Source organism: Pelodiscus sinensis, chromosome 1, assembly GCF_049634645.1.
Source record: "Pelodiscus sinensis isolate JC-2024 chromosome 1, ASM4963464v1, whole genome shotgun sequence".
NCBI lineage: Eukaryota > Metazoa > Chordata > Testudines > Trionychidae > Pelodiscus > Pelodiscus sinensis.
In genome coordinates, this window is record NC_134711.1 from 65,224,337 (window position 1) to 65,238,394 (window position 14,058).

Consider the following 14,058-nt stretch of genomic DNA (forward strand, 5'->3'; position numbering starts at 1 on the left):
TTGCACAAATTCCACCCTCAGTTACACCCAGGCAACCACAATGAAATCATTGGGGATGGGTGGGTGCATGTAACTGAAGCCAAAGACTGCCTCATACTATGCAGTTGTGTTGTGCATAATTTGTATATGGTAGTTGGCCCAGTCACCAGTGTAACTGAGGACAAAGTTAATTTGGCCAATAATGTGCAATTTAGGAAACATGCCTGTGGCAACTTTGTTTTGATTCTTTCAGTATTTGTAGACAAACTTGGATTCTCTTCTGGATAGCTCACGGCATTTGTATTCTGTGAGATATTCTGTCCTTATTGGATTCTCTCCACACTGAAAGCAACAGAAACAATGAGTAGCTCTGATTTAACTCAGTGGAATCAACCTGCTGTAAACCCAATGTGAGACAAAAGTTAGGCCCACAGATTCTAAAGTGGTCGAAGGTGTTGGTACTTTCACAAGATTTTTTTCTTAAATCTTTACCAGGTGCTTGAGTGAAATGGATGTGACAAAAACAAACAAAACACAAAGACTTTTAAACTTTCTGAAACCTGAAAAATTGAGCGGGGGGAAGGAATTTTAACTTACTGAAGTAGCAGTAGGGAGGGAGTATCATCTCTGTATTTGGCACTGGCACAACTGCTTCTGGTGCACTGTCTCCAATTCTGGCTCTCAAAATTCTGGAATATATGGGCAAATTGGAGAGGGCTCAGAGAAGAGCTATGAGAATGATGAAAAGAATGGAAAACGTCTCATACAGCAAGAGACACCAGGAGCTCAGTTTATTTAACTTAATAAAGAGAAGATTAAGAGGTGACTTGGTCAAAGTTTATAAGTATATATGTGGTGAACAAATATTTGATAATGGGCTCTTCAGTCTAGCAGAAAAAGGTAGAATAAAATCCAGTGGCTAGAAGTTCAAGCTGGACAAATTCAGATGGGAAATAATGCATACTTTTTTTAATAGTGAGGGTAACAATTTACTTTCAAACAATTTACAGAGTGCAGTAGTTGGTTTCTCCATCACTGGCAATTTGTAAATCAAGATTTGATTTTAAAAAAACCCTATGTTTCAGTTCAAACAGGAATTACAGTGAGAAAGTTCTATGTCCTGTATCATGTAGGAAGTCACACTAGATGATCACATTGATCCTTCTGGCCTTAGAATCTATAGGGTTTTTTTTTTCTGTTTCATCACTTACCAATGCCTGGTATTTCTCCAGTCCTTTGTCAGAAATATAGTATATTAAACCTGATATTTCTAATGTCAAAAACAGCCACAAAACAGAAACAAACTGAAAATCCGAGCCTTCTTTTTTCATCATAACACAGGGCACTTGTTTTTCCCTTAGAGATCACTTTATACATTTGAAAAAAAAAGAAATAGGGGCCTTGTGGTACTTGAGAAGTATATTTTAATAAGAAGGGCAGAATCAGAAATTATACATATTGTTTTAAAAATAATACTAAATATTTTCATTGTACTTGGGGGATACATCTTATTATTTTTCTCACTTAATCAGCTCTGCCTGCTACTGTGTGTGACAATATTCCACTATTTGTTTAAGCCCTGTAATATATTAGCTAAGTACAATACATGATTGACACCCTAGGATATTTTTGTAACATTCCCCGATAATAATTCCTTATGAACATCAAGTGAACAGCCCTGTACCAGATCTGAAAGAAAATGGATGATTTAATGATAGTAAGCATCATGCATTCAGTACTTAGAAATAGCAGGGTGCTAGAATCTTGGCACCTAAAATAAAATGTCAGGTACTTGTCAGATTAATTCAGCACTCTGTGTATTTTATCTGATCTTTGATCTTTACTTTCTTTTTAACTCTAATTGTTTGTTTTGCTCTGCTCCCTCTGCTGGAGTCTTGGCTAAACTGAATGGCAAAATTGTTTTCTGAAAAGATTAATCGTGCATGTAGTGTTTGCTTTACAAATGTTCCACAGTCCAGATTTAAGTAAGTCTTTGACATCCATGTATATGAGAAAAATACCTACAGAATATAAGAATATGTACTCTTTAAAATGAAAGTATTGCAAAGCTCCTGCAATAAGAGTTTACTCTTGAATGCACCTGAGGAACTCTGTTGATAGATAACATGAAAAGCAGAATTTGGATTAAAGTGTTTTATAGTATCTCTGGTTTTGTTTGTGTTAAATTCAGTCCTGATTTGATAGGACTGGTTTGTCTGGATCAGTTATGTGTTAATCATGTGATGGGCTCAAATGAGCCTCTCCCCCCCCCTCCCCCACACCTCACATGTTCAAGGCAAAAGATGTAAAGAGCCTTTCTCATGACGTTTGCCCTGACCTCCACACCTCTCCCCCCCCCCCCCCCCACCACAGGATGTTCTACAGTGGGCCAGATTCAGTGGAGCTACAATGATTTACACCACCTGAAGATGTGGTCCAGTCTACTTCAGGCAAGTGATGCTGCTGGAACTAACATCTCTGGAAGGAATTGGGACAAAGGGGGGAAATACATATTGCTTCCCAAGGATGATGTTAAATAGCAGCTACTTAAAGTTAGACATTTATAAATCAGTAGGTCCAGACAACCTGCACTCAAGAGTTTTAAGAGAGCTGGCTGATGAACTTGCAGGATCATTAATGCTGATTTTCAGTAAGGTTTGAACACTGTAAATGGAATAACCCAGGTAATTACAGATCTGTCAGTCTGAAATTTATCCCAGGAGTAATAATGGAGTAGCTGATGTGGGCCATGATTAATGAAGAATGAAAGGAAGTATAATTAATGCAAATCAAAGGGTTATGGAAAATAGATCCTGTCAAATTAACTTGATCTCTTGTCCAGATAAGACTGTAAGTTTTGTAGATAATGGTAATAATATTGATGTAATATTATGCATCCACGGATCACACTAGCACCTCTGGTCATAATGTTGCACACTGGGAGCTCATGTTTACCTGATTCTGCTATGATCCCTACATTTTTTTTTTCAGAATCATTGCTTCCCATTCTGTTAATATGGCTCATGATCTTCGGTAAGAAATTTCATTTGGTACCACACAAGATTTTGATTAAAAATTAGAATATAAAATTAACCCAACACTCATTACCTGGATTAAAAACTGGCAAACTGACAGATTTCAAAAGAAAATAGTAAATGGAGAGACAGTGTAGAGCATATATGTTTCTAATGGGGTCCTTCAAGGATCAGTTCTTGGCTTTATGCTGTTTAACATTTTTTTAATGATATAGAAGAAACCAACAAATTATCACTAATTAAGTTTGCAGATGACACAGAAATTGGGGTGTGGGAACAGGACAAGATTCTGATACATAGTCATCGGAATCACCTAGCAAACAAGGCCCATGCAAACATTGTTCATTTTAATATGGTTAAATGCAACAGTATACAGCTAGGAACAAAGTTTGTGGGCCATATTAACAGAATGGGAAGCAGTGATTCTGAAAAAAAATGTAGGGATCATGGCAGGTAATCAGGTAAACCTGAACTCCCCGTGTGCAGCAGTATGACTAGAAGTGCTTGTATGATCCTTGGATGCATAAACAGGTCAATCTTGAGTAGGAGCAAAGATGTTATTGTACCTTTGTATTTGGCACTGCTGTGATTGCTGTTGGAATACGAATGTGTAGTTCTGGTGTCCACAATTCAAGAAGGATGTTGATACATTGATAATGATTAAAGGAAGGTAAAACAGGGAGTGGCTTGATAACAGCTTATAAGTACCTATATGAGAAATAAAAAATTGATAATAAGATCTTCAGTCTAGCAGAGAAAAGTATAAAATGATCCAAAAGCTGGACATTGAACCTAATCAAATTCAGATTAGAAAGGAGGCATCATTTTTTTAACAGTGGGGTATTAACCATTGGAACAGTTTACCAAAAATTGTGGTCAGTGGCAATTTTTAAATCAACATTGGATGTTTTTCTAACAGAGATGCTCTAGGAATTATTTTGGGGATGTTCTGTGGCCTGTGTTATACAGGAGGTACGACTGTATGATCACAGTGGTCCCTTCTGGCCTTGAAATCTATAAATCTATTAAAGGCTGAGATTCCCCCTTTATCTCTTAGAGCACACGCCTATCACTTGCTATGAAACCCGATCTAAAGCAAAAACGGAGTCTCATTTACCTTTTTTAGTATACATTTTCATGCAAAGGTGTTGGACACTTTGAGCAAACTCGACGTTTTAAATAGTTGAATAACAACAGCTCTGTAAAAAATCAACTTATGCTAAATGCTGCTGTTCATTTTAAAAAAAATCCTACATAATGGGCTCAGTTGTTTCTCTTCGATTATTGTAAAGTCCTGTTACTGCAAGTCTGGCGGAATTTTTAACTGTTTAGCTTTTTGTTTAGATTATTTCTATTACTAAAGAAGAAAAAGACAGAAGTAGTTATGCTATTTCCATTTATTTTTCTAAAACTCTTGGTAGAGAAGGTATTCAAAATGTGTATTCTATCTTAAATGTTTTTCCTTGCTAAACTGCTAAATTGTAGAACAAGATTTTTCCAAATATTAAAGTTAGGTGCTTTAAATCCAAATCCTTTGTTGGAAGTAAACATCTTAACCATAGATTTTCAACGTACTCCCAGGAAAAATTGCAGATGCAGTGTGAAGTCCGATGTGAGAATAAATACTATAATTTAATTGTCAGGAAGTTCTCACGGCATTTGTTTATATGATCAGACTTGCTTCTGTGGTGTAATGTACTTAAATATATGGCAATGCAGTATATCTGCTTATTTGCATAGTTATTTTTGAAGATGCTGTAATGAGGTCATTAAAATAAAAGTTATGCTAGCTTTTCTTGTCTCTTCTTGTTTTTTACCCTGCCTTTACGTGCTAAATGATCTTGAGCATGTCACGTCACCACAGTGCCTCAGTTTCCCCTTCTGCAAAATGATGATAATGATACTTACTCTGTGTTGTAAAGCACTTTGAGATGTATGGTTGAAAGGTGCTGCGTAAGAGATAAGACATATCATCACAGTGTTGGCAAACCAAATATATCCACTTTGGACAACAGTGTTATCTAAAATTATTTTTTATATCTATGATGATAGATTTGCATTAAAGATAGCATATTTTGAGAGGTTAAAGTACTCCATCATAGTATTAAGTACAGCAATACTGTGTTCAAAGGGTGAGAATATCTTGAAAACGTCATTTCCATCTATAAGACAATATCCAATTTATTTGAGAGTGGACTGCCTGGGTAGTTGTTCCTAGTCACTGAAAATGGACATGTAGCTTGTTTGTATTCAGTCTGTTATTGTCAGTGTTTTGGCCTGAGGCTATTTTATCTTTCAAAGACTTCCATAAAAATAATAATTAGTACATCATCTTAGGTCAATGAAAGCCCAAGGAAAACATTAATAGCAAAAAATTCTTGATTATTTGTATAAATTATGCTTCATCCTAAATAGTTAAAAAGTTTGTCAGCAAATAAATATAAACATTGGTAAGTTGCAAAATTATTTTCTATGTAATACTGAATTGCAAGACGGTGATGGTTAAATTTGTTTGTGATGTTTTGTATTTGAAAATATATTCTAATTGCAGATGAACCGTTTTCCAAAACTCAGTGAAAGTCCTGCATATAAGCCAGGATAGATTTTTCCCTCATTTAAAAGACATGAATGAGGTTTAGAAAATCGACTTTCAGAAATGAATTGTCTTCAATAATATCAGCTAATAATAAACTAGTAGCTTGGCCTCCAAATAAAGACTTCTCCAGCATATGCTGAAAGTGAGTTAAACTACCAGAGTCCAGAAACACAAGTTAAAATATCGTGTACTACTTTTTTAAATATGGTAACTGAAAATGAAATTCTTCGCTATGCCTAAATGGGGGACAATAAATAAAGAAATCTGGAAAAGAAAATATTTTATTTTTATGAGTGCTTCTGAACCATACCTTTTCTTGAAGTATTTCCAGGTTTGGTACCATTTGATGATCACTAAAGAGTTGCATGAATCTTTAAACAGACAAGTTGATCATTTCTCTAGTGCATTTTGAAATAGCTATTGTTTGTTCATTTTTTAAAAAACTTCCACAAAAATGTCTCCTACTTCTCACAAATGGAATTCCTTTCCCCTTAGCCCTAATTACTAGCCAGAAATACAGTATGGATAATATGCAGTGCTGGAACAATGAAAGGCCTAATATATGACAACATTGAACCGTTTACAACTAGAAACAGGAACTTTATAGAAGTGAAATATGATGGTTCTCAACTTCCTAATGCGGTACATGGCACTTGTTCTGTCTTTGAAAGTAGCAATACATTTGGGATATTTTTATGTCTAGAAAAATTATGGTTCGAGATATTGCACAAAATTTTACATTTATAGTAGATTTTTCTCAACTTCTGAACTATTTAAGTGAATTTTACTTTTACAGTGCCTAGCACAACAAGACTGTTGTCAACTGGACCCTCTGGACTCTGTTGTAATTAGAAATACCTAATAATAATGGCTAAACACTTGGATTTAGGAAGACACAATAACTAGTCCTTTAACATCTTTGCTATAAAATATGTGTCTTATGTACAACGATGTGATGGTATGGTAGATTAGAATCATTCTAATCCACTTTCATTTTGAGTGGATTTCATAACTGACTCATGGCATCACTATTTGTGAATACTGTGCCCATCCCAAATGTATGTTACTGAAACCTTTTTACTACATCATGCATTGTGCACTTACACACACAAAGTAGGTCTACACTTGGTGCTGGAAGTTGTAATGAATAGATGTATTCATACTAGTTCTCATCAAGCTAGTGGGGTATAAAGAATGCAAGTGTGGCAGCAGGAGTGGTGGGATGAACTAGCTGTCTAAGTTCTTGGACAGGCACACACTTGGGGCAACTAGTCCTTCCCATCACTTGCATTGCTGTAGCTACACTCTAGTTTGCCAGTGTACCCCCTTGCGCTAAGGTTCACACCCCCAGCTCTCAAAAGTACGGTTACACCCTAGAAGGAAAACTTTGATTCTTCTTTTTCTCAAACAGGGTACGTCTACACTACAACGTTAATTCGAACTAACTTAGTCTTAGTTCGAATTAACTAATTCGAACTAACTTAGTTCGAATTAGTTAATTTGAACTAAGCTAATTTGAACTAACGGAGCCAGACTAAAAAACTAGTTTGAATTGGGGTTTTCTAATTCGAACTAGCATGTCCACATTAAGTGGGCCCTGAACCAGGCTTAAGGATGGGCGGAAGCAGTGCCGGCAGGGCATCAGAGGAGGACTTAGAACGTGGAGATGCTGTCTCAGGCTAGCCGAGGGCTGTGCTTAAAGGGTCCCGACTCCCACCCCGGACAGACAGTTCTCAGGGGTGCCCCGCTTGCAAAGCAGTCCTGGCTTGGATTGCCCGGAGTACCCACACTGGGCACATCACAGCACTCGGCCATCAGACCGGCTGCACTTGCCGCAGGCTGCCATCTGGGGAGAGGGGGCAATTGGGGGGCTGCAGAAGAGCTTCCACCCCCAGAAGCCCACAGAGCCAGCCCAGTCCTCCCCATCGGGGGCGTGTACCCCATTCCTCCCTCACCTCCTTCCACTTACCCTTCCCTAGCCCCCCTTCCTGATGTACAAAATAAAGGACAATTGTGTTCAAAAATGGAATCTGTCTTTATTGAACAAAACTGGGGGAGACTGGGAAAAGGAGGTGGGAGAGGGGAAGAGAGAGGGTGGGAGAGGGGAGGGCAACTAAAATGATCAGGGGTTGGGAACAGGTCCCATATGAAGAGAGGCTAAAGAGACTGGGACTTTTCAGCTTAGAAAAGAGGAGACGGAGGGGGGACAGGATAGAGGTCTCTAAAAGCAGGAGTTGGGTGGAGAGGGTGCATACAGAAAAATTCTTCATTAGTTCCCATAAAGAAGGACTAGAGGACACCAAAGGAAAGGAATGGACAGCAGGCTTCAAAGTAGTAACAGAAAGTTCTTCACAAAGCAAAGAGTCAACCTGTGGAACTCCTTGCTGCAGGAGGCTGTGAAGGCTAGAACTAGAACAGAGTTTAAAGGGAAGTGAGATCAAGTCATGGAGGTTGGGTCCATGGAGTGCTATTAGCCAGGGGGTAGGAGTGGTGTCCCTGCCCAAGGTTTGTGGAAGGCTGGAGAGGGATGGCACGAGACAAATGGCTTGGTCACTGTCTTCGGTCCATCCCCTCCAGGGTCCCTAGGGTTGGCCGCTGTCATCAGATAGGCTACTGGGCTAGATGGACCTTTGGTCTGACCCAGGACAGCCATTGTAAGCTCAGGGCTCAGGGTCGGGGGTCTCAGTGGACCACCTTGATTTTCATGCAAACCTGCTCCTGGGTGGCCAGGATGGCAGCTCTCCTGCCCAAGCCGGCCACTTTCCTGTGCCTAGTGCGGAGGTCGTGGACAAGGTCCACGATGTCCGCACTAGCCCAGGCGGGTGCCCGCCTCTTGTGGTCCCGGGCAAGCTCCCGGGAGCCACCAGCCTGGTCCCGGGAAGAGGGGAAGGGCTGGGGGGCATCAGGTGGGTGGCTCGATCCGTGCCAGGTGCAGGGTCTGCTGGCTGGGTGCTGGCAGGCTTGCACCTGGCACGGGCACCGTAGCCAGCCCGTGCCCCTTTAAGGGGTCCGGGGCCGGGAGGGGGGCAGACGAGTTTCCCTGGTGTTGGCCAGAGTGGCCACCAGGGAAAGCTGGGGAGGGCTAGCCTCCCACTAGTTCGAATTAAGGAGCTACACACCCCTTAATTCAAACTAGCTAGTTCGAACTAGGCTTAATCCTCATAAAATGAGGTTTTCCTAGTTCGAACTAAGCGCTCCGCTAGTTCGAATTAAATTCGAACTAGCGGAGCGCTAGTGTAGCGCCTATTAAAGTTAGTTCGAACTAACGTCCGTTAGTTCGAACTAACTTTGTAGTGTAGACATACCCTTAGATAGCTATATGGAGAAGGCTGGAAAGTTTTTAAAAGTGAAGGAAAATTCATAAATTGCAAAGAAGTGACAGTGAAGGAGATTGCCATTGAATGGAATCACAGACATGTAACTAAACTTTTTAAAGGTTCTTTTATGCAAATAATTCACAAAATGCAGTTACCTAGTTTGATAGCATTTAGTGACGGGAATTGCACGTGACAATTTGGTACTCATTTTGCATGCTGATAGTCTTCAAAAAATAGTCCTTGATGTTGTAAATCAGCAAAGAGTAAAATATATTCATACTTCAGGTGTATCTGCTGGGAAAGAATGCTTGAATTTAGATTAATTAGACTGAGATGTGACTACCATTTCTGGTAAGCCTCAGCAGTCTCTTTTGAACTGAGCTATGGCTCAGTCTCCCGCTTTATAAGTGCAAAATGGATTTATATCTGAGCACATGTAACTTCCAAACAATAGGCTGTGTGTGCAAAGTAGATAGTTATATGCTCAAATACCCAAATTTGCACCACAATTCAGTTTCTAGTGCTGTCCTTTTGCAAATTTAGCCCTTGATATTAAGGAGGATTTCCTATAAAAATCTTACTCAGTGCTTTTAGGGACTCCTAGTAATCAGGATGTGTTGGAAGTAATTTAATTACTACACTGGTGGCATACTGGCACAGGGTATAATTAAGATTGGTGTCACTGCAACGAGTACTGTTGCCTCTGCAATTATGCATGCAACTCTTTGTCTCTTCTGCAAAGACATTGTTTCCTGACATGTCACTGTTCTTAGTCAACTCCTGGATAACTGGTTAGAGAATTTAGACTGATGACCTACTGGTGTTTGTTTGTTTCTCACGCTTTCTCAGAATTATTGCTTGCCATTTGCAGTACTCTAGCCTAATTTAGTGGTTTTAATTTAAATGTTTCTTCTGATCATGTTATAGTTATTCACATTATGGGTTATATGCTGCTTTCTCATGGCAGAACTCCCACTGATGTCACAGGGAGTGGCACAGGGAGTTGAGTTTTAATGATAATACAAGCATAATGTTTGCCTATTGTACAAAGATGTTAAGAGGATTGTGGGATTCCAATAATTATAAGTTTAACTATGTGTTTATGTTTTCTTTATCGTTGTGGCAAGCAAAAGCCTATCAAATTTGAACAGAAATGCTTGTGACTTTAGTTATTTTGTTTCAAATGTGTGAATTTGAAAATGCTGTAGATTTTGGCCAAATCCATAATTTTGTTGAAGTCAATTGAGCATTTGGTCTTTTAATTTGAAGTTTTGTTTCATCGTGACATTGAAAATATTATTTTACAAGCCTCCTCCATTCTCTCTGCTCTTCAAGGAAGAGCCAAATTCTGTGCTGGTGCTGACAATCTAGCATGGCAAATAGGGTAGTGGGACCTTAAAAATGAACACTTTGGGAAAAGAACCTTGCTGGCATAGGCCAAGGTTCCATAAATTCCAAAATTTGTATCTGGAACTACATCTGTATCTGCAAAAATGAGCCACAGATATCTGCATCTACATCTTCAGATGCAGATACCTATGGATATAAAGTAGCTCTATCCATAAGACAATTCAAAGCACTCTTTACTACTTTTCTCAGTAGAAGTGATGCATAGGACCAATGTCCATAGGCTTTTAGTTTTGATAACTGCTTTCATGCTATCTAAAATGATAGACGTGTTCCTTGTCCTGAAGTCTGTGCCTTCTGAGAACATGATCCGAAGCGCAGTAGGTTAACTGGGAGTCTCCTTTATTGATCCCTTTGGACACTATCAAGATTTTCTGTTTGGCTTCCCATACTCTACGGCTGCGTCGCTTTTGCGGAAAAACTTGCCAGCTGTCTACACTGACCGCTTGAATTTCCACAAGAACACTGACAATCTCATGTAAGATTGTCAGCGTTCTTGCGGAAATGCTATGCTGCTCCCGTTCGGGCAAAAGCCCTCTTGCGCAAATGCTTTTGCACAAGAGGGCCAGTATAGACAATGCGGTATTGTTTTACGCAAAAAAGCCCCAATCGCAAAAATGGTGATTGGGGCTTTCTTGCGCAAAACCACGTCTAGATTGGCACGGACACTTTTCCGCAAAAAGTACTTTTGCAGAAAAGCGTCCGTGCCAATCTAGACGCTCTTTTCCGCAAATGCTTTTAACGGAAAAACTTTTCCGTTAAAAGCATTTGTGGAAAATCATGCCAGTCTAGACGTAGCCTACAAGTTTACTGCACTGTTTGTGTGGCCTTCTGTGGCTGCCTACATTAACTCAATAGGCTGAGTTGTGGAACTGTTACTCCCACAAGTAGTCCCATTGACTTCACTGGGACTTCTCTCTTGCATAAATGCTAACCAGTATGAGTAAGGATTGTTCAGTCTTCCTATGCCATTATACTCAGTGGCAGGAGTTAGCCAAATGTCAGACAAGCTAATTGGACTTTAGAGGGCACATTTTTAGTGTATAGAGGCTCTGGTGCATGCACTAAATATACTCATCACAGCCTCCATGTATGGAAGTCCTTGTCAGGCGGGCTGGAGGTAAAGGGTTGTTGCCCCTTTAAGAGCCACCCCTTAGCACAGGGGAACTAGTGGGATGAGTAAAGGGATGGACAGAAAGGGCAGAAAGCAGCTGGGCCCACATCATAGGAGGGTCACTGCTCTTCCTGCTGACTAGAATACTGAGAGGACATTTATAGCCCATGCAGCTCCAGAAAAACCCTCTTTTACCAGGCTCGAGTTGATAGCACCTATCCACCCATGAAATTTGCAAAAGGATTAGGTTCCTTCATGACCCATTGTGAGCATTATGCAGTTGGCCCTTTTCCTTGGAGCCTGGAAAGGAATTTTTCCCTACCTGTTGGGTTGCGTGGGTGAGATATTTTCACCTTTCCCACAGTAAGTCTGGGACCCAGTAGGATGGGTAAGGGGGGCAGATTTTAATGTCACAACTTAATATGTAAAATAGGGTTACCATATTTGAACTTTCAAAAAAGAGGACACTGCTGAAAGGGAGAGTATCTGTATCCGTATCTACCAAATCACATTGTATAAATGTGTTGTACAGTATAACACATTAGTGTAATGTGAGTTGGTAGATACGGATTCAGATACTCTCCCTCTCAGGAGTGTCCTCTTTTTTGAAAGGTCAGATATGGTAACCCTAAAAAACCTTTGGTAGAAGTCCTGTGTGGAAACTCAGTATGGAAGGGATGTGTTTATCGATAAAATAGATTTGAAGAAAAGCATTTTGTAAGACAGCTGAAAAAGAGGAGGTTGGGTTCTGACATCTTGTTCATTGGAAAGCCTTTTTTTCTTTTTAGCCTTTTTAAAGGATATAAGAAAGGGGGTCTTGGTGCGCTGACATCTGGAGTAGTAGGGAGCTGAACCCCCTTGCACCTCATGCAAGGTCAGGATAGTGAATAAATTTGTGGCCTAATTAAACCACATCCATTGCCTCCTGTCTTACTTCCAGCATGGCTGGACAAGTGATACAACTGCCCCAAAGGAGTAACCAGCTTCTAAACACAACTGCCTGTGCAAGTAGGTAACTGCATGTGCAGTAGATGCCCAGATTTTTATGTGCACCAGGGCTTCCATTCTACTGAAATATGTAAGTTATGTTAGGCAAATATGTAAGTTATGAGGTTTTATGAGGTATGCATTTCTGTTCTACGTGTAAATGCGTTTTGTTGATAATATTTTGTGGTGCTGTTGTAGACAAATATCTTTATCTTTCTTGGCTTTTTTATATAAATAAAGAAGCCAAGAAAAAGGGGAAGGGGCAGTTTAGTGGAGAGAAGGGAGAGGGGGAAAAGTTGAAAGAGGGAGAGGGGGAGGGGAAGAAAGCGAGAGAGAATAAAGTTTTTATTTAACTAGTAGTTTTAAGGAAATGTCTAAAAGTTGGTAAAGTTAGTGTATATTGGGAGTGACTTATACTATTCTGGTGCATGTCTACATTTGGCAGAAGGAGCAAGGAGTGAAAGCTATTTGCCCATATTCTAGCCCTTTAAGGCTATGGCTACACTATGAGTTTTGCCACAAGAGTCTATGCAAATGAAGCGTGGATTAGCGTTTTCTCATGCTTGATTTGCATACTCGCTTTCATTCTCTTTTTGCGCTAGGGGTTTTTGCGCAAAAACAAGCAGTGTGGATGTTTCCTTTTTGCACAAAACCCCCTTTTTCCGCAAGATCGGTATAACTCCTTTTTTGAGGCAAAGGGGGTTTTTTTGCGCAAAATGGATCCATCTACACTGCTGAGGTCCTTGGGGTTGTATATGTATCATCCCTGTTGTTCAGATTGATCCTACTATTAGGAATCAGTTAGGCAAAAGAGCTAGGTTTGGTCTGTGTTGGACAGAGCTCACATTAAAACTGTTTTAGTAGTATGCTGCATGTGCCTGCCTGAGGATGCATTCCTCCTGTTTTCAGATATCATCACCATTTGGCCTTTTAAATATAAAGTATGAGCAAATATATTTATTTACAAAATCCCGTTAAGACATATGTAGAAAAGGCATGCATCAAACTGATTTTGCTTAACATAATGCCTGTTCGTTAACCTATAATTCACTTGACTGATAGTATTTCAGCTTCTATGTTTTTGTTCCTTTGCCAAAATAAATCTTTTATTCCTTTGCCAAAATGAAATGGTAGTCCTCCACCAATGGCATGAGAGAATTGGGTGATGAAATATTACAGTAAAAATGTGAATTCATAACTACACTGCTCTCTGATTAATCGCTTTGATTTTGAAGTGAATGCACAGAGGATTACTTCTATGAGTGGTTTGACAATGGCTATGAAATATTAACACAGTTCCCTGGTATTTTAGATTCTGTACCCTTACTATATTTTTCAGTTGCACAAGGAAACATCAATACAGTAGATCAAACATAGTAAAATCAAACGAATGATAGCTGAAACATTTATTCTATAATGTGAAACACGGTATCATTAATAAGAATGTTAAATGTCCACACACATAAATTCAGATAATTTGCTTATCTCCCAAATGCTGGAAAAAGTAGAGTCGGTCTGTATTTCTTATGCAATCTATTTTATTACATTTACTCTTGTGGTAAGTCAACTCTGATGATACTGTGGGAATATAGGAAAGACAGATAGAAACTATACAAATAACAA

At 39.5% G+C, this 14,058-nt stretch overlaps 1 protein-coding gene across 3 annotated transcripts in view; it reads left to right on the forward strand.

Moving 5' to 3' along the window:
• Nucleotides 1–14,058, forward strand: part of LGR5 (leucine rich repeat containing G protein-coupled receptor 5) — a 151,702-nt gene that overhangs the window by 48,817 nt on the left and 88,827 nt on the right. The gene's annotated exons all lie outside the window — the stretch shown is intronic.